Source organism: Onychomys torridus, chromosome 14, assembly GCF_903995425.1.
Source record: "Onychomys torridus chromosome 14, mOncTor1.1, whole genome shotgun sequence".
NCBI lineage: Eukaryota > Metazoa > Chordata > Mammalia > Rodentia > Cricetidae > Onychomys > Onychomys torridus.
Genome location: NC_050456.1, coordinates 16,700,609 through 16,727,126, shown reverse-complemented (window position 1 = coordinate 16,727,126; position 26,518 = coordinate 16,700,609).

The following is a 26,518-nucleotide window of genomic DNA, read 5'->3' as shown; positions in this document are numbered from 1 at the left end:
CTGGCTAGAACATGTAGAAGATTTAGCAATGTTGATATTTTCAAATAAATTAGATAGTCCCAGTAATCACTCTTACCCTTCATCCTCATAGTAAATATCTAAATGTGCCTCTAATACCTGACCATGTCAAGATGCTATCTATGGCCTCCACCTAGACAAGGATACTATGGAGCTGTATTTGCCAGAAGACTATTCAGAGTAGTTGTGTGTATGTTGAATTTCTACATTGATCCCTCTTTATTATATATCATATTATCTATGAGTCAAGTAAAAACCTGTGTTTGGACCAGAGACACTGGTGTATTAAGGATAAAAGGGTGACATTCAGGACCAGAAGGATGAAGAAAAATGTGGGAAAAAGAAAGCAGCAGTCAGAAAGTCATTCTGATGACACAGATTAGCAACATTGAAAGAAACAGAGGTCAAGAAAGGGCTTCTTCCTGCAGTCAGAAGGAAGCTCAGGCCAGGACCAATTTGGCCAGACTCAGATAAGATTTTGGACAAGAAAAACTGATACAGCACATAGGAGATTAGAGGAACTCTTGTTCAAGTAAAATCTGACTCAGAAATGTATAGAATTTTCATTTTAGCTTGTTGAAGTAAGATATGCTCAGTATCAAGGTAAGGAAAATCCAGATGCTGAATTTAAGTTACTATCTTTTCCATAAAATATTCCAAAATGTTAAATTAACTATTTATGTACAACTGTTGTCTGTCTGTACTTTTAGCTTTCCTCTTTTGGATGAAAGAACCAATAATACACCATAAGCCATAACTAAAACCACAGCCTATTTTAAAATTCCTCATACTCTTCCATGGGAAGTAGAAAAATCGTCACATAAATGTGTGTGACATCTAAGTGATTTCCTTTATATTATAATTTATTCTCACCCATCATCGTCATAAGACTTCAGTCCTTCCTTAAATACTTTTTTTCAAAACACATTTCAATAGTTGAATACATTCTGAATGGTTTTTTGCTTATAAAATATGTTTTAGCTTTAAAATAAATGCATAGGTGCTCCTTAACCAGGCAATGCCAAGTGCCTCTCTGTTCATGTAGTATTACTCACCTCTAGTAGGACACATAGTCTCTATGATTCTCTGAACATTTTATGTAGCTATAACTTTATAGTCAATTTCTTTCTCCAAATTTCACTTTTAAATCCCCCATATTTTACAGATCAGCTTAAATGGTACCATGTCTAACATTACATTAATAATTTCCCTTATTAAATAGTGTTCTCATTCTTCATGCTATTGCACATCATGTTTGCAACCTTACACTGATGTAATCCCATTAACTCTCCTCATCAATTGATTTTGAGCTATTATGGTGTGGAGCCCCATCTCCTTCATCTTTGCAGAGCTTGACACCTAACTATACTGAATAATCATTTAGGAGTTAAGCTGATAGAAAATTAGAATGTGTGAGGAAAACTAACAGAAATCCAGCAAGGTGGTGGGTTGAAGGAAAGATTTTGAAACAAGTGAACAACTTTTGTAATTTGGAACCCCCTCCAAAATGTAGCTAACATTTGCCAGGACACTTGCCTGTTTTCTTAGTTGCTTTTCCTAATCATGTGATCATCTACTTATGTAATACACTTAAGAGGGGAAAGAGCTCATTATGCCCCACAGTTGCAGAGTAAAGCCATGATGACAGAGACATCAAGGCAGCAGAAGCTTGAAGAAACTGGTCCCAACACTTGCCCAGTCATGAAAACAGATGACTGCATACCACTGCTGGTTACCTTTCTCTAGTTTCTATAATCAATATTCTGTCAGGGAATGACAGCACCCAAAGTGGGGGGGTGCATCTTCACAGCCAAATTAATGTGTTCAAGATAATCCCCACAGATACTGGCACAGGCTATCCTTGATGTAGATAGTCCCTCACTGCAGTGCCCTGAAGAGTACTCTCCCTCAGATAACTCTAGATTCTTCCAAGCTGACAATTAACATTAACATTCACACAATAGATATAAGTATATTGAGCTATAGAACTGATATTGAGAATCTGTCCCTGAAAAACTACTAGCTTGTATTTATCCAAAGTGTCTCTATTTCTTAGACTAGCCAGGACTTTCCATATTTATTTTGATGGAACATGTATAAGGTGTTATTAATGAATTTACACACATAGGATACTTACAGATGACATCTTAGTACAAGTCTGCTAAATGACTCATATGTGCCAGGTATTTTCATGTATATGCCAAAGTTACCATGATGAAAAGACTGTAAATTCTTTCTCCTTTTGGTATTTTAAGGTTGTTATTTATGTAAGGGAATTGAACTGAGTGATCATTCTAATTTATATCATTTAGCATCATTTGGTCCTATGGGAGCCATGCCTACTCAGCAACCACTTGACTTTCTTCTCATTGTGCTAACTTGTACCACTGTCATAACACTTGCCTTATATTTGCCAGGCTGTGTTACAAGACTAAGAAAACCCTAATATAGGGACAATTCTAAACATGGAAAAAAGATAGCCAAGCACTTCCTTTGCTTCTGCACCCTGAATGATGCTTAAAGCCAGTCTTTTCAATGTCTGTGCTTTCTTCTTAAAGTCAAGGTTTCTGTTGGATTATGTATTAACAAGCACTGGACACAGGATGGTGAGGCTCTGTCCAGAGGCCACCTTCTAGGGCACTCAGAATCCAATTTTTATTTTATTTTACTTTTCCAGTCATATTTTTTCTTTCTGTTGTTTTACATACCAAGCACAATTTCTGCTCCCTCCTCTCCTCTCACCTCAATTTTTATTTTTAATAGCAGTGAGTGGTAATAATGAAAATTACTCATGTAAACTAACAACATTCTGTATAATTTCCTTTCATTCGTTCCAAAGAAAACCCTTTACAATTGGATCAAACCTGCATCCATCCATTCAGAAAGCTTCAAGTTATTAAGAACACTGTTCTATTTGAGTGACCAATTAGGCTTTTGGAGCAACATTCTTTTCTATGCAGTAACATTGAGGCTTAAATCAAAACAAAGGAACACATTTGCTGGCCACCAGTCTGTACAGAGTTCACAGTATCTATGACCTTTTAAAACTATGATATGTCACAAGAAATCTGTTTCCATAAATGCTTGCATAGAGTACCATGTGTTGAGAAAGAATTTAGGCTTATTAAAACAACACACACTTATAAAAAACACATTACTTAAAAAAACCCACAAAAATAAATAAAACAAAAATTGCATCAATAACCATACTTCATTCAGAAAAACAAAACAAAATAAAGAAAGGGAATCTATGATTTTTGATAACTTATCTTTTTTTGGCCAGCCATTGAGATAGTGTATTAGTTACTTTTCTGTGAAAATGATAAACCATGTTGAAATTTGAAAATATGACTTAATACATATTTTTGTTAACAATAAAATGTTAAACTTATGTTTAAGAAGTATACAGTGTATATATATATATATATATATGTGTGTGTGTGTATATATATATATATATATATATATATATATATATATATATATAGTCAGTCTACACAAAGACATGATTTAATTCTAAGTTGGAGTTCCAAGAATAAATGATTTTCAATTTTAAAAGTATACACCCAGAGACAATGTTTGGCCTTGCTCCCTCCTCAAGGACACATCTCAACTTACTAGAACAGTCAATGACTTCCATGTCAAGAGTAACAGATTCATTTTACAAAATTTTACACTGAACAACCAGAATATTTTTTCTAAAATTAACCATGTTAGCAGGTCCTTTAAAAAAAACTCTATATTCTCATCCCACATCTGCATTCAAAGATGAAAGGTGAAAATAGTCAATCATGTCAAATCTGTAATAAGCAATTTCCTTCAACATGGACTGAATTAACAAAGAATGACAATGACTCCTTACATCTTCTGTTGATGGACCAATCTCTAGGTCACCACATACTGAAAGCAGTAAGAGTATTTCTTAAGTTTGGTTTTTGGGAGGCATGATTTCTAAAACAAGATAACCAAATTAAATGAGTTTTAACAACAATAACAACAACAAACCTCCACAATGATAAAGGCCAACTTCTAAAAGAAAGCTGATTGTGGTGGTATAAATTTATCTGGGGTCAGAGAACAGACAGTCACTAGATACAGAAGCCAAAAATGGTGGCTAGAAAATGGGTCAGAGCAAGCCATAGCAGAAGCTGGGCAGTGGTGGTGCATACCTTTAATCCCTGCACTTGGGAGACAGAGCTGGGCAGATTTCTATGAGTCCAAAGTCACATTGGAAACAGTCAGGCATGGTGACACACGCCTTTAATCCCAGAAAGCAAGCCTTTAATCCCAGGGAGTGTTGGCACAAAGCAGAAAGATATATAAGGCTTGGAGACCAGAAACTAGTAGCATTTGGCTGGTTAATCATTTGGCTGGTTAAGCTTATAGGCTTTGGAGCAGCACAGTTCAGCAGAGACCCATTCTGGATGAGGATTCAGAGGCTTTCAGCCTGAGGAAACAGGATCACCTGAGGAACTAGCAAGGTGAGGTAGCTGTGGCTTGTTCTGTCTCTCTGATCTTCCAGAACTCACCCCAATAACTGGCCTTAGGTTTGATTTTATTAATAAGACCTTTTAAGATTCCTGCTACAGCTCATAATTGAGCTTCTAATTTCAGAGGGCTAGATTCTGGGATGGCAGAGCAAAGCGATTGTTACAAGAACAGCTGAGGGGTGACATCTCAAATAGCACAAAAGAGCCAGAGAGTACACTGGGAAGAACAGGAGTCCTTTGAAGCCTTGAAGCCTACCCCAAGTAACGCATTTCCTCTAGCTAGGCCACATAAACAGCTACACAATAAGAACCAAGTGTTCACTTGCCTCAGATTTATGATGTATATCTCATTTAAGCCAGCCCAGCAGTAATGTTTTAAGTGTGGATTGTCAACTTGTCATAACCTGCAGTTGACTAAGAGACAATTTTCCAGACACACAGGTGAAGGGATTCCTTGATTAGCTTAATAGTGGACTGCATTATTCCCTGGGCATGAGTCCTGAACTGCTTATGAAAGGGTAATGCTACCTAAGCATGACCATATTTTCCTTCTTGAAAATGGATGTAATATGACCTCCAAGCTCTGATCTCATGCTTTTCCTGCCATGATGGACTATATTCTCAAACTTTGAGTCAAAATAAGCTTTTTCTTTATGTTGCCTCAGTCAGAGTATTTTCTTGTCATAGACAAGAGAAAAAGACAGTGTTATGGTGATTGCTGCATGAAGCACCTTTTCCAATAATACTACTTATTCTATTTTCTGTAGTCCTCAATCATTCCTGCCCCCAAGCAAGTGGCCAATCCCCAACCCCAATCTCTCTCTCCCTCTTCTCATCACTTAAATTAGATGGAGATAAATCTGCCCCTTAAATTCAGTGCCAGGGCAGAAATAGCACCAGAACCCACACATTCCATGAACTTATTTGCATATAGATAAATATACATTAGTTATATGTCAAAATTTTAGGAATAGAGTTTTTCAATCTGCATGTTTTATAACAGAGATAATAATGTTAACTATATAGTAACAATAACAGAGATAAATAGTAAATGACCTCCCACATCTACCTCTGAAATACTACCCAACTCATTTTTAACAGGAAAGTGTATGAATCTAGTAAACATTCAAATGAGAAGAAATAAAAGTGACTTGAAGTCCAATACATCTGTGCTATAACATCATGCTTGCGCTCACTGTGTGGCCTCAGGTACATTTTTAATCTTTTTGGTGTCAACTTCCTACTCTGGCAACTTCAGATAATACAATTCTTACATAATTGCTCTAGGGCTATACAGAATAAGTTGTGTAAAGCCATAATTACTATCTTAAAGTTGTCTAATACAATTAGTTATTTTGAGGTAAGATCAAGAGTTTTGAATTAGTTTGATACTTCAAATATGTGATTCATACTAGTTGGTAAATGCCACAGCTCCTAAAGTTGAAGCCTTATTCTTTTGGAGAGGGATACACTACTTGTGTGAGTTTTGTGTACACTCTGGAATGGTAACACAATGTACCCTATTAAAAGTTTATGTCCTTTAGCTGTATCTTCATTTCCTCTGAAGGACTCTTTCTTGAGAAGAATAATTGAGAGGAAAAATATAATGGGGAAAACATTTGTCAACTGGCCTCCTGGAGAACAAAGATTAAATAGCACTAAAGCAGAGAAATGACTTCGATAAAGATAAGAGTTATCTTTGTTCTTTAAAACAGATCTATAAAGAGCTGGCTGTGAGAGAAGGTGTTGAGATGGCTTGAAGACTTGATATCTTCAATCTTATTAAGCTCCTCACTGTTCTTTAGCAAGCCTCTATTTCACTTGACACCCTTGTATAGGGCCAAGTAATAAAATTAAATTAGATTTGAAAAATAGCCTGCCTTCAGAAAGCTTTCTCTACACGGCAGGAGAAGGTTGATACAAGATGAAATACTTGGAGACATAAGAAGCCATATAATAAGGATACTTTAAGCAGAGGTATTATCCATATACTAGAGAGGAAAATTATAATGAAATCAACCGATCAATGTGCTAAGTTCTAACCAAATAAATTTACAAGTCCTTCTCTGATCCAAGAAAGTATATTTGTGGTCAGAGGTGAAGGACAGGCAAGGAAAATGCAGTAAAGAGCATTGTTTTGGTTTCTTTTGAATCTTAATATCACCAGCTAGCTTTATAAAAACATTCCAAAATAGCATCCTATATCAAACCACTCTGTCAAATCACAGAAATGTTAATATCAAATACTTTAAAGAGTCAAGAGCACTGGGCAGTGGTGGCATAAGCCTTTAATCCCAGCACTCTGGAGGAGGCAGAGGCAGGCAGATCTCTGTGAGTTGGAGGCCAGCCTGGTCTACAAAGCAAATTCCAGGAAAGGTGCAAAGCTACACAGAGAAACCCTGTCTCCAAAAAAGAAAAAGAAAAAAAAAAAAGAGTCAATAGCTAGTGATTGATTCACTAAGCCTGATCAATAACCCTCTCTAACCACATCTCTGATAGTGTTTTTAAACTTCCAGACTACTGAAAAATATAGAATATGAATACTTGCCCAGGAGACAACCCTATAAAATAAAATAAATTTCTCAACATAGGTACACTTATAAAAAGTTAAGGTTTTATTTTTTATTTTGTTGTTTTGTCTGTTTATTTTCGAGATGGGTAAGAAAAAAAATATGAGGGTGAACTCTTTGTAGGTGACAAAAGAAATTACACACGCATACACACAAATAGACACACACATTGACACACACTCAAACACACATACACTCATACCATTGAAAGTAAATAACACTTTACTATTATGAAATTATTCATTAGTGCATTCAAAAAATAAAAATACTGCATAGTCTGTCTTGGTGCTTAAAAACTGCATCCATTTTATTGCACAACGGTATTGTAGGAAATGACTATTGAAAGTAGTGTGTCCATAGGCTCCAGATATCCTTAAAGGTACTGTGGATGCTAAAATGATGCAGATAGAAGGGATCGGGGTGATGCTGTTTTATTGGTCCTCTGTACCATTTGTCCTGTACAAAAGTAGAGCAAGGATCATGAGCAGGGAAGGCACATTTGAAATGCTACATTTATATTTACTAAGTTTTTATTTTTCCAGAGGAAATATCTCTTAGAAATTGAACTGTGGCTTTTTGAGAAGTCAAGTGATTAAAAGAACCTAATGAGGAAAAGAATCAATGGCTCAGAAGAACTGAAATTAGAATTAAGAATTAATTGATTTTGAAAAACCAAATTCAAAGGGAATATTAAATGACTTTCCTCTAGAACCATTAAGCCTGTAGTCATAAAACGAGTGAGTATTGCTTATGAATATTTTGATTAGATAACTTTCTAATGTTAAGAAATGGGTTTTGAAGAAAAATTCTCTGAAAGACATCAGTAATGTTCTACCTCGCTGATGAAAGTAGCGTGAAGTCACTGAGGAGCAGCCTTTTCATGGAAAGGAGAGCAAACCTCAGTGTGGCATCCTCTGTATTATATCACCATACACAGACTGCCTTGCAGTATATAGACCTGAGCATGCCAGTTACAGACAGGAAAAACTCTGGATCTCTGGGCATCCTGTCTTTGCAGTGCCATGGAGATTTTAATAGTTTGCTTTTTCCTTATGAATCAGTGTTATTGTCTATATTAATGCTATGAAAGGATTGAATCAAAGACTACAGCAGTTCTGAAAACTCTTCCATATTGGTGCCTCTTGGAAACTATAATCTTACCACTGTAGTCTAAAATAAGAGAATATCTACAATTAATGCTGTTGGGATATTAGACATCCTACTCTAAGTAGCTTTTATTGTTTATGAAATACCTTAGATGAGCAGATGTGCTGATGCAATTTAGTGTGTTAATTTGTGCCAAATACAAAACTCCACACAAGTGCCAAAAATAACAGGTGCTGTGTAAAGGAATCTAAGAAATCATTATTGAATTTCATATATGTATCATCCACAACCCAGGCATATATAATAGGATAAAATGTAGGCATTAATGAAGTACTGAGTTGATAAGCCTGCCTTCAGCAGGCAAAGAGAATCTCTTTAGATAAGAATGCATACTGTGGTGTGCTCTCTCTCTTTACCCATAACACACACACACACACACACACATGCATTACTATACAGGCTTATATAGAACAGTAGTTAAATTCATGGTTGATTGTATATAATCACTAATGCAAAGAAGTCACTATATTAATAGTTCATGAAAATAATTCACTAAATCTACAGTAATTTATTGCAAATGCCAAAAGCTTATCTTAAATTCAAAGGGTAGCCAGAATATAGTTTAGAGTCATATTTCTTTGAAATTTTCTCTATGAGCTTTCTACATATGTGCTGGATGCTGAGCTACACAATATTACAAAATTAACGTTAACATGAAAATTTCCTTCACCACTAAAACAAAATTTCTTAGTCTTCCAAAAACAACATAAACTAAAGTGAATGCGTTGGCAAGCTCAGCTTTACTGGAACATGTCTTTGTCTCAGAGTGGTGATAATGATCTTGTTATCAACAAGTGCTAGCTTTCACTAAATCTAGGCATCTAAGCCTGCTTGTCACTACAGCCAGAAGACATCAGTTCCAGGGGATGAGGGAGGTCCTCAAATAATTTTGAGGAATAAGATGATATTACAGAATTATATTGGAGACCCATTGCACTATTGGTCAATAAATACCATAGTGGTGTTCTGTACATATTGAAGAGTTTGATAAAATTATTTTGGATGTTTTCACTATAAAGAAGAGATGTATTCACACAGACAGATGTGTTTAACAGGATTTCATGGTGCATGCATGCACCAAAACAAGTGGTTCACTGTTATATACAACCATGGCGTTTCATGTTTCTGTGAAAATCTACCATTGCTTTTGCCAAACAAGTCAATGAAATTGTGGTCAGAATCTGTGAAGGGATGTGTGCTTGTGTACATGTTTTAGATGATGCTGTGCCTACCTTTTCTTTTTTTTTTCATTTTAATATGTGTTCATTTTCTAATTTCTGCCTTTCCATATTGGATAGTCACCCTAAAATCTCCCCTATAATTGGATAGGTCTTTAAAATGCTCCATTTTAACAATATTTTTGAGAATTTTATATGTGAGTATAGCATTTACAACATAATTACATTATTTCCAGTCCTCTCTCTGATTCTTCCCAAGGCCCTTTCCACTTTTCCCTATAACCTATGTATTCTTCTTCTTTAGCTATTATTGATAACACACACAAACACACATACGGACACATATACACACACAAACACACACACACAGTGTGCAGAACCCATACAGTGTTGCTGTTATGTGTGTATGTTTACAACTGACTGCTCGGGATTGGATAACCCATTAGGATGCTAATCCCTAGAGAAGACTGATTCTCAGTCTCTCAACACCCATTGCCATCTGTAGCTCTTCATCTAAGGGTGAAGCCTTGAGAAATTTTCCCCATCTATATTGATATGTCATTTAGTGTTGTCATTGTGCTGATCTTGTTTTGGGAACCATATTGTTAAGATTTCATAGTGGAGCTTACCTATCACATACAGAATACATGATCTCAAAAAAAGTGCTCTGGTCCTATAGTTCTTACAAATCCAGTTGATATATCTAAAACACAGTCTCTACACTCAGACTCAGGAAACATCAGTGCTCTCACTTTATCAGTGAACTATATGCTTATTGTCTCTTGCTGTAATGTGTGTATTAACCACTCACATAAAAGTGTTTCATTTTGTTATTGATAATGTTATAAATGTCCTTGTGTAACTTCTTTCACTGAAAATTTTACTGTACCTCTCAATAACTAAGTGACTTTGGACAATACAGTCTTACTGAGACTCCACTCCCACTGGCTTAACGTGAGAACTGATAATTCTGCTTTATTTCCCCAAAGTCATCATGTAAAGTGAAAAAAAAAAAAAAACCAGTCTTGCTTGCTCGATTTTGTTATTTGTCATTTTATTTTCTATTTTTTAATTACATGTTTATTTGTGTGCCTCTGTATGGAAATCTGCACATAATTATAGCTACCTGGTGATGGAAGAAGAGGTCGCTGGATTCCCTGGAGCTAATTATAGGTGGTTGTGAGCCAGAAGACATTGCTGATGGATCCAAACTCAGGTCCTGTCCATGAGAATTAATACAGGCTCTTACTGATGAACTATGTCACCCGTCTTGAATGTTAGCTGTTATAATTATCATGTAATTATGCTCATAAATATCTACTCTTTTTTCTTAATTTCCATACTTATTGTTACCTCTATTGTTCAATATGTGGACACTCACTTGTTATCTGAAAATATTTCATGTGTTTTGCTGTTTTTATTTTAAAAAATCATACAATGTATTTGGATCATAATCTTTCTTTAAAAAATAAATTTAATTACTTATTTTACATTCTGGCAGCAGTTTCTCTTCCCTTCTCTCCTCCCAGTCCCTTCCACCATACCCACTCTGTTCCCTCTCCCAATGCATTCCTCCTCAATTTCTATTTAAGAAAGGGCAGGTCTCCCATGAGTATCAACAAAGCATGGCATATCAACTTGCAGTAATGTAGTTGGAGAGCTTCTCTCCAGGTGCCACCAAGCCCTGTTAGTCCAACAACGCACTTGTAAAATAAACACACAGACATTTATATTATTTAAACTGCTTGGCCATTAGCTTAGGCCTACTATTGTCTAGCACTTACTCTTATATTTAGCCCATCTCTATTGATCTATACTTTGCCACGTGGCTTGTGGCTTACCAGTGTCTTTACATGTTGCTTCTCCTGGTGGCGGCTGGCAGCGTCTGTCCTCCTCAGCCTTCTGCCTCCCACAATCCTCTTCTCTGCTTGTCCCGCCTTTACTTCCTGCCTGGCTACTGGCCAATCAGCATTTTATTTATACAGAGTGATATCCACAGCACAGTAAGACTAAGCACCTCTGCATATATTAAGGCTTGGCAAGGCGACCTAGTGTGAGGAGTAGAGTTTCAAAAGTCTGTAAGAGTTGGAGACAGCTCCTGTTCCCACTTCCTTTTTTTTTTTTTTTTTTTTTTAAAGAAAGACAAATTGATTTTATGGAGTTGCCAGTGTATAGATATATACAGTACAACTATGGAAATAGTATTCAGCAATTTTCAGGAGCATGAATAATGCCTTTGTCCTTCTTACAACAGACACACCTATTTACTACAATTAAAATACAAATAATTTTAAGATGATACATCTGCATACATATTCGTCATGCTATGTTCCCACTTTTAAGAGTCCCACAAGAGGACCGAGATACATGACTGTAGCATGTATGGAGAGTGGCTAGGTCAGTCCCATGCAAGATCTCAGGCTATCAGCTCAGTCTTTGTGAGTCCTAGTGAGCCCTATTTAGTTGATTTTGTGAATTTTCTTGTAGTGTATTTGACCCATTTGACTCCTACATTCCTTTCTCCTTTCTGCAGGATCCTGCAAATTTTGCCTAATGTTTGGCTATGGGTCTGCATCTATTTTCCTCAGGGCTGGATAATGCCCCTCCAGTGACAATTGGGTTAGGTACTAATCTGGTCACAGAAACTGTCCAGATCTGGCAGATATCTACTATTGCTAGTAGTCTTAGCTGGGGTCTTCCTGGGAGATTCCCTTGTATGAGGCCTTACCTGACCTGTTAAGTGCTCTCCCTTTTCAGTACTCTCCGCTTCTGCTGCACCCAAAACCTGATCACTTGTATTCTCTTCACCATCCTCAGTCCACTTCTGAAATCTCTATTTCCCCTTCCCAGGGAGAACTGGGTTTCTCCCAAGAAACCTTCCTTGTTACATAGCCTCTCCGTGGCTGTGGACTGTAGCATACTACCCTTTACTTTACATCTAATATTGACTTGTGAGTGAGTACATACCATGGTTTGTCTTTCTCTGTCTAGATAAACTCACTCAGGATGATTTTTTTTTCTACTTCTATCTATTTGCCTTCACATTTCCTGCTGTCTCTATTTTTAACAGCTGAGTAATACTCTTTTGTATAAATGTACCACATTTTGTTTATCCATTCCTCAGTTGAGTGACATCTAGGTTGTTTACAAGTTCTGGCTATTACAAATAAAGCTGCTATGAACATTGTTGGGCAAGTGTCCTTGTGGTATGAGCACCCTTTGGGTATGTGGCCAAGAGCAGTATAGCTGGGTCTTGTGGTTGGTTGATTCCCAGTTTTCTGATAAACCAACAAACTGACATCTAAAATGGCTGTACAAGTTTTCACTCCCACCAGTGTAGTGGGTAGCCATACCAGCATTGGCCTGGAAGTTCCAACCCCCATTGAGGCTTAGGTAATGATCACGCCCACAAGGCGGGGCAGAGGAGGGAGTGGAAGACCAAGGATCAGGAGGAGGTCGCTCTCTTGGTTCCTGGTGGACGCTGGACATAGACGGAGCAGAGTTCTCCAGAGAATACCGCCAGATTGCGCTATACCTTTGCCAGACACTTCAACCTACCCCTTCATTTGTAAGTTAGCCCACAAAATAAACCTCCCTTTTAACTACGTGGAGTGGCCTTAATAATTTCACCAATACACCAGTTATGGAGTATTGTTGCCCTTGCTTCGCATCCTCTCCAGCATGAATTGTTGCTTGTGTTTGTTTGTTTTTAGTTTTTTGAGACAGAGTTTCTCTGTGTAGCTTTGAGCCTTTCCTGGAACTCACTTAGTAGCCCAGGCTGGCCTTGAACTCACAGAAATCCACCTGGTTCTGCCTCCCAAGTGCTGGGATTAAAGGCATGTGCCACCACTGCCCAGCATTGCTTGTTTTTTATATTAACCATTCTGACAGGTGGAATGACTCTGATGGAATCTCAGAGTAATTTTGATTTGCATTTCCCTGACTGCTAAGATGTTAAATTTCTCAAGTGTTTCTTGGCAATTTGAGATTCCTCTAATGATAATTCTTTGTTTAAAACTGTATCCCACTTTTTTTAATTAAAGTATTAGGTTTGTTGCTATCTAGTTTCTCAAGTTCTTTATGTATTTTAGAAATAATCTGTCTGTCAGATATGGTGTTGGTGAAAGTTTGTCTCTTTCTTTAAGCTACTATCATCTTGCCATATTGACTATGTCCTTTGCCTTACAGAAACTTCAATTTTATGTGGTCCCATTTACTAAATGTCAATCTTAGTGCCTATGCTATTCGTGTTCTGTTCAGGGAGTTGTCTCCTGTACCAATGCATTCAAAATTATTTGTCACTTTCTCTCCTATCAGGTTCAGTGTTTCTGGATTTATGTTGAGGTATTTGATCCACATGGACTTGAATTTTGTGTAGGGTGAAACAAATGGATCTACTTGTATTCTTTTATATTCTGACATCCAGTTAGTCTAGCACTATTTGTTGAAGATGCTTTCTTTTCTCCTTTGAAAAATTTTGGATTATTTGTCAAAAATCAGGTGTCCATATGTGTGTGGATTTATCTCCATGTCTTTGCTTCGATTTCACTGATTCACTTGTCTGTTTTTATGACAATACCATGTTTCTTTTTAATACTATAGTTCAGTAGTAGACCTTGAAATCAGGGGTAGTGATATCTCCAGAAGTTCTTTTTATTGTACAGGATTACTTTTAGCTATCCTGGGTTTTCTGTTTTTCTATATGAAGTTGAGTATTGTTCTTGCACTATCTGTAAAGAACTGTGTTGAGATTTTAATTGGGATTGCATTAAATCTGTAGATTTCTTTTGGTAAGATGGTCATTTTTTACTATTGTTAACCCTACTGATCCATGAGCATGGGAGAACTTTCCATCTTCTGATTAAATTTCTTTCTTCAAAGACTTGAAGTTTTTGTCATATAAGTCTTTTACTTGCTTGGTTAGAGTTACATCAAGAGATTTTATATCATTTGAAGCTATTCTGAAGGGTGTTGATTTTCTTTCTCAGTCCATTTGTCATTTGTGTATAAGAGGATTACTGATTTTTTTTTTCTTTTTGGTATATCTTATATCCAGCCACTTGAGTAAAGGGTTTGTCAGCTGTGGGAATTCCCTGGTGGAGTTTCTGGAGTAGTTTATGTATACTATCTTATCATCTGTGAATAATGATACCTTTACTTCTTCCTTTCCAATTTGTATCTCCTTGCTTTCCTTTAGTTGGCTTATTGTTTTAGCTAGAACTTCAAGTACTATATTGAATATACTTATAGAGAGAGTTGACACTGTTGTCTTGTTCCTGATTTTAGGAATTGCTTTGAGTTACACTCCATCTAAATTGATGTTGGCAGTCAACTGTGTATTGTTTTTATTATGTTTAAGTATTTCCCTTATATACCTGACCTCTCCAAGACTTTTATCACAAAAGGATGTTGGATAAGGTCAAAGGCTTATTCAGCATCTGATGAGATAACTATGTGGCTTTTTTCTTTCAGTTTGTTTATGGTGGATTACATTGACAGTGTGTTGAACCATCCCTGAATCTCTGGAATGAAGCCTATTTGGTCATGGTAGATGAAATGTTTGATGTATTCTTGAACTCAGTTTACCAGTATTTTATTGAGTATTTTTACATCAATGCTAATGAGTTAAATCGGTTTGAAATTCTCTTTCTTTGTTGAGTCTTTATGTGGTTTAGGTATCAGAGTGACTGTTGCCTCATAGAATTGATCATATTCTTTCTCCTCCTCAGCTCCTTCTATATTCTCCCTCTCAACCTACCTACCAAAGATCATTTCACTCTCTCTCTTTGTATATATAAATATCTATTTTATATATAAACATATAGTATCTATTACAAATAAAATATAAGTATATTAAATATAATGTATATTATAAATATAAGTATATGTTTATAAAAATATATAAACTATATGTACAAAAATGAAAATAAAAATAAACTAAAATAAGAAAAATCAGTATGACAAAAAATACCAAAAAGACATACATTGTATATGAACATAAAGTTTGTTTTGTGTTGAGTGAAGCTGTTACTCTGCTTTTTATTTCACAGGAACTATCCTAGAAAAGGGTTTCCACTAAGACAGAAACAATACATGATAACATATTGTAGTCTTGATGATCTCAGTGTGTCTCAAATATGATGGGAGCTTGAATAGAGACAACAGAATGACTATTTTATTTTGAAAATAGATATTTTTTCATACAATATATTATGATTATAACTTCCCCTCCTGCTACTTTTCCCAGTTATCCACACCTCTCATCCCATCCAGATCCATAATATTTCTGTCTCTTGTTAGAAAAAAAAAGCATCTAAAGGATTATAAAATAAAATAAATAAAAAACAAACAAATAACAATAGGTCAAAACAACCAAGCAAGAACAGGAGCCAAAGAATGAGCACAAGAAACACATAGAGGTATAGAGTCCCCAAGCTCAGACAAATAGGAATCCCATAAAAACCCAAAACCAGAAGCTATAATATATGTGAAAAGGAACTATAAGATTTAAAACAAGTGTAAGCCATGACTTCACATTGTGAGACAAAGAACCCCAAGTGACACTGGCATGGTTTTGTAGTGGCCATCTATTGCTGGGAACGGGGCCTATCCTTGCAAGTGTTCTGCTTGTCCAGTGAGATTACCTTGGAGAAAACTGATTTCTCACTTGCACATGGCTATCAACCAGAGATAGCTTCTGGGTTAGGCCTTGTGTCTACTTCTCCTCTTAGCTTTTAGGACCTGATCTTATGTAGATTCAGGCATGTCTTGTGCATTCTGCCATGGTGTTTCATATATGCCCCAGCCCTGCTGTGTTTAAAAGGCCTTCATCCCTTGGTTTCCTCTGTCCCCTCTGTCTCTCACACTGTTTCCACCTCCTTTTCTTCAGTTTCCCAGACCACTTAAACAAAGGATTTGATGGAGACACACATCCCTTTTAGTACTAAGTATTCCAAGGACTCTCATTCTCTGCATAATGTCTGGCTCTGGATCTCGTTATTTGTTTCCATAGCTTTAAGAGGGTGATGACAATCTGGCAAGGAACTGATCTATGAGTAGAGAAGATTGTTATTAGGAGTCATTTTACTGCTAGGATCCCCTAGAAAAGTAGCATTTGGTTTTACCCTAGGACACTAGGCTATCTATGTCTCAGGTTCTTGGCTATATTGGTGAAATTATTAAGGACACCCCACGTAGTTAAAAGGGAAGTTTATTTAGTAGTATAACTTACAAATGAAGGGATAGGTATGTCTGGGAAAGGTATGGTGCAGTCCAGCGCAGTGTTCTCTGGAGAAATCTGCTCAGTCTACCTCCAGCATCCAGGGTCCTGGAACCAAGAGAACCCCAGCACCCGGAACTCAGGTCTGGAATGGCTACCCACTACACTGCTACCCAATCAGAGTTGGGTATAGGCTCTGTCTAATGGAGTGGACCCTAACTCATATCTGACATGGATTAGTTATCGCCACAAACTCTGTGCTACTATTGCTCCAGCACATCTTGCAGGCAGGTCACCACTGTAGATCACAGGACGTGTAGCTCTGTTGCTGTTTACCTGTCTCCTTTGATAGTGTGCAGAGTACCTTCTAGTACCATCAAATTAATAGTTCACAGAGTAAAAGATCTAGATAGGCACCAGCTTTACTTCTCCAAGTTCAAGGACTTAAGTAGGTGTTGCTAATGACTCTATTTTAAACTATAGTATGAATATAGGAAGCAGACAAATTAGAGTGCTTTGCATCTTCTAAAGTTCACATAGTGTAAGTGGTATAGGTAGTATATTATAATCATGCTATGTTCTCCTGCACAAATCTTGCTAGATGGTTGATAATTGGTGTGTTTAAAAAGTATTTTCTATTTTTTAAAGATATTATATAACAATATTGAAATATAATAATTTTCTAGCACATGTAGTACATGGGTAAGCCATGTATCACAACAAAAAATTTGTAAACACCAATAGATAAGTATCTGGAAGTTGTTCTTAATAAAGTTTAGAGAAGAAAAGCTTAAGAATATTTTTAAAATGGTAAATTAGTTGCTGGGGATTGAATCTGATTTTCTTTGAATATAGATTTAGAATAGAAAACAAAGGAAAGTTTAAAATATTTAGTGCATTTTGAAATATATTGACTAATACTAAGGTATCACTATAATCAACAAGGCAATTCCACGAAATTTATCTAGTAATCAAAATAAGTTTATTCCAGGGGTAAGCTATAGCCAGTAAGTGGTCACTTACAAGAGATGAGGTGCAATCCAGCAGGGAAATCTGGCTTGGTCTATAATCCAGCCTCTAGGACCACCAGGGGTCAAGAAGAGAGGTGGCTAAGCACATACACAGCTCAGTTCTTTTTTTTTTTTTTCTGCCTCCTTTTTTAAATCATTATTATATTTGTGTTTTAATTTTACACATCAGCCATGGGTTCCCCTGTCATCACACCACCCGCCTTAATCCCCAACTTCCCCCCATCCCATCCCCTCTATTCCCATCTCCTCCAGGGCCAAGACTCCCCTGAGGATTCAATTCAACCTGGTGGATTCAGTACAGGCAGCTCCAGTCTCCTCCTTCCAGGCTGAGCAAAGTGTCCCTTTGTAAGCCCTAGGTTCCAAACAGCCAGCTCATGCACTAAGGACAGGTCCAGGTCCCACAGCCTGGATGCCGCCCAAACAGTTCAAGCTATTCAATTTTCTCACTTCTGCAGAGGGCCTGATCCAGCTGGGGGCTCCACAGCCTTTGGTTCATAATTCATGTGCTTTCATTTGTATGGCTATTTGTCCCTGTGCTTTTTCCAATCTTGGGTTCAACAATTCATGCTCTTACAGTCCTTCCTCTTTCTCAACAATTGGACACCTGGAGCTCCACCTGGGGCCTGGCTGAGGATCTCTGCATCCACTTCCATTAGTTATTGGATGAGAGTTCCAGCTCAACTGGTAGGGTATTTGGCCATCTGATCACCAGACTAGGTCATATCAGGCTTTTTCCTGACCATTGCCAGCAGTCTACAGAGGATGTATCATTAAGATTTCTGGGGACCTTTCCAGCACTCTGCTTTTTCCTGTTCTCATGAGGTCTTCATTTATCATGGTCTGTTATTCCTTGTTATCTCTTTCTGTTCTTGATCCAGCTGGGATCTCCTGCTCCCCTAAGCTTTCTTTCCTTCAAATCTTGCCCTTCATTACTCCCACTGTCGTCCAGGTTGTTCATGTAGGTTTCATCCATTTCTCTATCATTGGGTTATCCCTGTGTATTTCCTAGCGTATCATTTTCTAGATAGCCTCACTGGAGCTGTGTAGCAGTCTAGTCATCTTTGTTTTACATCTAGCATCCTTCTATGAGTGAGTACATACCATGTTTGTCCTTCTGAGTCTGGGTTACCTCACTCAGGATGATTTTTTCTAGATCCATCCATTTGCCTGCAAACCTCATGATGTCAATTGTTTTTCTCTGCTGAGTAGTACTCCATTGTGTATATGTACCATAATTTCTTCATCCATTCTTCAGTTGAAGGGCATCTAGGTTGTTTCCAAGTTCTGGCTATTACAAACAATGCTGATATAAACATAGCTGAGCAAATGTCCTTGTGGTATGATTGAGCATTCCTTGGGTATATGCCCAAGAGTGTTACAGCTGGGTCATGGGGGAGATGGATTCCCAATTTTCTAAGGAAGTGCCATATTGATTTCCAAAGTGGCCTACGAGCTTACATTCCACCAGCAGTGGAGGAGAGTTCCCCTTGCTCCACATCCTCTCTAGCATAAGTTGTCTTTTGTGTTTTTAATCTTAGCCACTCTAACAGGTGTAAGGTGGTGTGTCAGAGTCATTTTGCTTTGCATTTCCCAGATAATTAGGGATGTTGAGCAATTCCTTAAATTTCATTTGAGCTTCCTCTGTTGAGAATTCTCTGTTTAGTTCTATAGCCCATTTCTTAATTGGACTGTTAGGCATCTTGATGTCTAATTTTTTGAGTTCTTTATATATTCTGGATATCAGCCCTCTGTCAGATGTGGGGTTGGTGAAGACATTTTCCCATTCTGTAAGCTGTCGCTTTGTCTTTTTGACTTTGTCCTTTGCTCTACAAAAGCTTCTCAGTTTCAACAGGTCCCATTGATTGATTGTTTCTCTCAGTGTCTGTGCTACTGGTGTTATATTTAGGAAGTGCTCTCCTGTGCCAATGTGTTCAAGACTACTTTCTACTTTCTCTTCTATCAGGTTCAGAGCAACTGGATTTATGTTGAGGTCTTTGATCCACTTGGACTTAAGTTTTGTGCATGGTGACAGATATGGATCTATTTGCAGCTTTCTACACCTTGACATCCAGTTATGCCAGCACCATTTGTTGAAGATGCTTTCTTTTTTCCATTGTACACTTTTGGCTTTGTCAAAAATTATATGTTCATAGGTGTGCGAGTTAATGTCAGGGTCTTCAATTCTATTCCATTGATCCACATGTCGGTTTTTATGCCAGTAGCAAGCTCTTTTTATAACTGTAGTTCTATAGTATAGCTTGAGGTCGGGGAACATGATGCCTTCAGATTTTGTTTTATTGTACAGGAATCTTTTGGCTATCCTGGGTTTTTGTTTTTCCATGCGAAGTTAAGTATTATTTTTCCAGATCTGTGAAGAATTGTGTTGGTATTTTGATGGGGATTGCATTGAATCTGTAGATTGCTATTGGTAAGATCACCATTTTTACTATGTTAATCCGGCGTGTCCATGATCATGAGAGGTCTTTCCATTTTCTGATATTTTCTTCAATTTATTTTTTCAGGGACTTAAAGTTCTTGTCATATAGGTCCTTCACATGCTTAGTTAGAGTAACCCTAATGTATGTTATATAATTTGTGACTATTGTAAAGGGTGATGTATCTCTGATTTCCTTCTCAGCCTGTTTGCCTATTGTATACAGGAGGGCTACTGGTTTTTTTGAGTTGATCTTGTATCCTGCTATGTTGCTGAAGGTTTTTATTGGTTGAAGTTTTGGGGTCACTAATGTATACTATCATGTCCTCTGCAAATAGGGAAAGCTTGACTTCTTCCTTTCCAATTGTATCCCCTGCATCTCCTTATGTTGTCTTATTGCTCTGGCTAGAACTTCAAGTACTACATTGAATAAGTAGGAGGAGAGGGGACAACCTTGCCTTGTTTCTGATGTTAGTGGTATTGCTTTGAGTTTCTCTACATTTAATTTGATGTTGGCTGTTGGCTTGCTGTAGATTGCCTTTATTATGTTTAGGTATGTTCCCTGTATTCCTGATCACTCCAAGACCTTTATCATGAAGGGGTGTTGGATTTTATCAAAAGCCTTTTCTGGGTCTAGTGAGATGACCATGTGGTTTTTTTCTTTGAGTTTGTTTATATGGTGTATTACATTGACAGACTTTAGTATGTTGAACCACCCTTGCATCCCTGGTATGAAGCCTACTTGATCATGGTGGATAATTGTTTTGATGTGTTCTTGGAGTCTGTTTGCCAGAATTTTATTGAGTATTTTTGCATCTATGTTCATGAGGGAGATTGGTCTGTAGTTCTCTTTCTTGGTTGCATCTTTGTTTGGTTTAGGAATCAGGGTAGTTGTAGTCTCATAGAAGGAGTTTGGTAATATTCCTTCTGCTTCTATTGTGTGGAACAATTTAAAGAGTATAGGTATTAAGTCTTCTTTGATGATCTGGTAGAATTCTGCACTGAAACCATCTGGTCCTGGGCTTTTTTTGGTTGGGAGACTTTAATGACTGATTCTATTTCCTTAGGGGACTATTTAAATGGTTTATCTGGTCTTGATTTTACTTAGGTATGTGGTACCTATCCTGAAAAGTATCCATTTCTTTTAGATTTTCCAGTTTTGTGGAGTAGAGGTTTTTGAAGTATGACCTGATGATTCCCTGGATTTCCTCATTGTCTGTTGTTATGTCCCCCGTTTCATTTCTGATTTTGTTAATTTGGATGCTCTCTCTGTGTGTCTTTTGGTTGATTTGGATAAGGGCTTGTCTATCTTGTTGATCTTCTCAAAGAGCCAACTTTTTGTTTCATTAATCCTTTGTATTTTCTCTTTATTTCTATTTTATTGATTTCAGCTCTCAATTTGATAATTTCCTGGTGTCTGTTCCTCCTGGGAGACTTTGCTTCTTCCTGTTCAAGGGCTTTCAGGTGTGCTGTCAAGTCACTAGCATGAGATTTCTCCAGCTTCTTTATGTGGGCATTTATTGCTACAAATTTCCCTCTTAGCACTGCTTTCTAGTGTCCCATAACTTTGGGTATGTGGTGTTTTTATTTTCATTGATCTCTAGGAAGTCTTTAATTTCTTTCTTTATTTCATCCTTAACCCATTGGTGATTCAGTTGAGCATTATTAAGTTTCCATGAGATTGTAGGATTTCTGTAGTTTTTTCTGTTGTTGAAATCTAACTTTAAACCATGGTGGTCAGATAAAACACAGGAGGTTATTCCTATTTTGTATTCCATTATTTTGTATCTGTTGAGATTTGCTTTGTGGCGAATTATGTGGTCGATTTTAGAGAAGGTTCCATGGAGTGATGAGAAGAAGGTATATTCTTTTTTGTTAGGGTGAAATGTTCTGTAGTTCTTAATTAAGTCCATTTGAGTCATAAGACCAGTTAAGTCCATTATTTCTCTGTTAAGTTTCAATTTGGCAGATCTGTCCAGAGGTGAAAGTGGGGTGCTAAAGTCTCCCACTATTAATGTGTGGCATTGTATATGTGATTTAAGATTTAGTAATGTTTCTTTTACATATATGGGTGCCCTTGTGTTTGGGGCATAAATGTTCAGAATTGATACTTCATCATGGTGATTCTTTCTTGTGATGAGTATATAATATCCTTCATGATTTCTTTTGATTGATTTCAGTTTGAAGTCTATTTTGCTGGATATTAGGATGGCTACACCAGCTTGCTTCTTAAGACCATTTGAGTGGAAAGTCTTTTCCCAGCTTTTTATTCTTAGGTAGTATTTATCTTTGAATTTGAGGTATGTTTCTTGTAGGCAGCAGAAAGATGGGTCCTGTTTTTGCATCCATTCTGTTGATGTGTGGCTTTTTATAGATGAATTATGTCAATTGATATTAAGATATATCAATGACCAGTGATTGTTCATTCCTGTTACTATTTTTATTTTCTGGTGGTAGTGTGTCTGTACTTCTCTTCTTTGGGGTTATTGCTGTGGTATTATCTATTGCCTGTGTTTTGAGGTTGTATCTGACTTCCTAGGTTGGAATTTTCCTTCTAGTGCTTTCTGTAGGGCTGGGTTTTTGGATAAGTATTGTTTTAATTTGGTTTTGTCTTTGAATGTCTTGTTCACTCCATCTATGAAGATTGAAAGTTTTGCTGGGTATATTAGTCTAGGCTGGCATCTGTGGTCTCTTAGTATCTGCATTATATCTGTCCAGGTCCTTCTGGCTTTCAAAGTCTCCATTGAGAAATCAGGTGTTATTCTGATGGGTTTGCCTTTATAAGTCACTTGGACTTTTTGCTGTGCTGCCCTTAATATTCTTTCTTTATTCTGTACATTTAGTTGTTTAATTATTACATGGCAAGGGGACTTTTTTGGAGGGTCTAGTCTGCTTGGTGTTCTATAGGCTTCTTGTATTTTCATAGGCATTTCCTTCTTTAAGTTGTAAAGTTTTCGTCTATGATCTTGTTAAATATTTTTTCTGTGCCTTTGAGTTGGTATTCTTCTCCTTCCTCTATCCCTATTTTTTGTAGGTTTGGTCTTTTCCTGGTGTCCCAAATTTCTTGTACATTTTGCGTCATGACTTTGTTGGTTTTAGTGTTTCCTTTGACTGGTGAATCTCTTTCTTCTACTGTATCTTCAACACCTGAGATCCTCTCTTCCATCTCTTACATTCTGTTGGTTATACTTGCATTTGAAGTTCCTGTTAATTTACTCAGATTTTCTATTTCTAGCATTCCTTTCCCTTGGTTTTTCATGATTTTCTTTCAGGGACTTATAGTTTTCCTCTGCTTTATTTGTCCTTTCCTCTAGTTTTTTATAGCATTCTTCCCATTTTTTGTTTGTCTGTTCCTCCACTTTATTTTTTATTTCTTCTATATAAGGCTCTAGCCTCTTCATGATGTTACTTATAAGGTTGTTTTCTTCTTCTTCTTCCATTCCTCGATGTTCAGGTCTAGCTGTTGAAGGGCTAGGTCTTGGTGATGCTGTATTGCTCTTTATTTTGTTGGATGTACTTCTGTCTTGGCATCTGCCCATCTTCTTGTGGGTTCATTCTTGGTCTTATCAGTGCACTTGATCCAGACAGAGCTTACAGATTTAGGGAGCCTCTCTCTGGTCCAGATGGAAGCTCTGGGCTGAATGGGAGCTCTGGTCCAGATGAGAGTGCTGGCAGGATAGGAGCTGGGGGGGTGGAATCTGAGTCTCAGGAAGTCCCTGGGGTCTCCCTATCTTTTCCAGATGGTAGCTCCTCTTGTCCAGATTGGAGTTCCTAGACAGGATGGAAGCTCTTGTCCAGATGGGAGTTCCAGGGCAGATGGGAGCTGGGAGCTCTCTGATCTAGATGAGAGTTCCGGAGCAGTATGGAATGCTGGACACTGGTCTCTAAGTCGCAGGAAGTTGCTGGAGTCTCTAGCAGATGGGTGTGGGGCCAAGGCATTGAGGTTGTAGTGTCCATCAGAGGGTCTCTGTGGTCCAGATGGGAGTTCTAGGGTTGATGGGAGCTGGGGGCTGGTCTCTGAGTCTCAGGAAGTGGCTGGGGTCTAGGGCAAATGGGTGTGGGGGCAGGGTGTTGATACTGCAGGGTCTGCCTGCAGTCTTGGAAAAAGGCAGCCTTCCCACAGGGCCCACAGATTGGCCAGAAACTGGGGACAGGTTGGGCAGGTCCTCCCAGGATGGTGTCCAGGGGTGGGACCCAGGGGCAGTTGCCTCTCTTACTATAACCCCAGGCACTCACCTCTGGTCCAGATGGGAGTTCCAGGGCAGATGGGAGCTGAGGGCTGGCCTCTGAATCTCAGGATGTGGCTGGGGTCTAGGGCAAATGGGTGTGGGGGCAGGGTGTTGATACTGCAGGGTCTGCCTGCAGTCTTGGAAAAGGGGAGCCTTCCCACAGAGCCTGCAGATTGGCCAGTAACTCCACACTCAGTTCTTAAGGGGTCTCCTCCTGGCCACAATCCAGGGGCAGGTCTTAAGCAGGTGTGGCAGTTACTTGCTCTTAACTAGGGGCAATGTTTCAAGGTCAAGGCAGGAACAACTACCCACTACACTAAGGACAGAGTTTTAAGACAACATATAAGGTTTCATTATCTGGTAGTACCAACTAATGACTGATATTTAAGAACCAAATATCCTTAAACATGTAATAAATGATACTAAGAATACAAATAAGTTTGCTTCTCTGAATGAATAAATATTAAGAGCCAGTTAAAAGGACTAAATATTTAGTTTGAAGCAGTATAGCAGCTCAGATATATCACAAGGCACTTTCATTTGTTCCCTCAGAGAATAACTGGCTTTGTAAATGATACGATTTAGACATAGAATGAGAAGGTGAAATAAGTTTGGGATTCTATTATTTTCATGTTTTCCTTCCAAAGTGTACCCAAACTTACTAATCAGGAACAAATATCACAAAACATCAAAACTTTCAAACATGGCCTGTGACTATTTAGATATGCATCAGAGTGCAGATAAGGAATGAATTGGTCACTTATGCTATGACATGGGTATTTGCTTAGTGTGGTCCGTCTTCCTTTCATTCTACAAAAGAAATCTCACCAGAGCTTCTCTGCACCCTACCCCCCAATTTCCTCTTTATAACTTTTCTCCCCTAAAGAAACAGCTAAACTTGCCTTCTAATTCATCTGTAAATGTTAAACTGCCTCCTTGCTTATCTGTATTCAGTAAGCCTGCCTGCAAGTTCAACTGAGTATAACGAATGCTCTGAACTTCCCAACGAGGAAGGGACCGACAGAACAAAATCTTCCTGGTCACAGAATTTCTGTGTCCATGTGTCTGTTTGTTAAATCTTTTTTAAAATTTCATTTGCTGACTGTACACAGTCAAGTTCTGAGACTCAAGCCTTGGAAAGACATACCACATTCTGACACCAGTCCAAAACCAAACAACAAAACTCAAAACCCCACAGGAATAAATATTTAGAATGAAAAGGTTAACATTGTATAATAGTAAATGGCTAAATTATCCAAAATCAGGACAAATAATACACTGTATTTGTGTAGTGAAATCATACCAGAGGCAAAAATCAAACTATCCAATCATATGAACCAAATAAACCTGAAAAACAAACCAATCCAGTGTTAGAGATAATGATGTGTTATGTTACATGAACTTTCCCACCTGCACATCTCATCTGGTGATACTTTTATTAAGATATTTTGCCCACTGTGTAACTGTGCTATTTATGTTGTAACCATCAAATGTTAAGAATTCTCACTAGGCATGGTGGCTCATACTAATAATTCAAACACTTCAGAAACTGAGCTAAGATGAATATAACTCCTTAAGAAAAAAAAATGTAACTTAAATTTTTATTATATAATTGTATATACTTTTAGCATTTATGGATGTGGTTATAGGCAACCCTTAGTGCAAAAAGTGACCTCTTAATCCCAGTGGTGATGTTAGTCAATAGCATTAATTAGTGAGTCATTCATTCTTGATTTTGTATCAAATATTAGTACTGAGCTTTTAACTGAATAGATGTGGCACCACTTCATGAAACATATATGGTGGTGGGGACTCACAGATGATGGTAAGCAGAACAATGGAAACACAGAATTGGAATTCTGAACTGTAACTCCTACATTGCCATTTTTTTATTTAACTGTAAATTAATATCTTATTTAAAACATATCTATTTAAAATATATGTGGCGTTTTAATATTTTATGTAATATGTAATGTTCAAATCCCTGGAAATCCCATCTGTCAACTCAAATATTTTTTAATTTCTTAGTGTTAAAGTCTTAAGGGCAAAATTGCACCTGTTACTAGAAATTTAGCCAGTTTGTCAATTCATGAACTTTACAAAAGAATCTACTCACTCATAGGAGGATACTAGATGTAAAACAAAGATGACTAGACTGCTACACAACTCCATGGAAGCTACC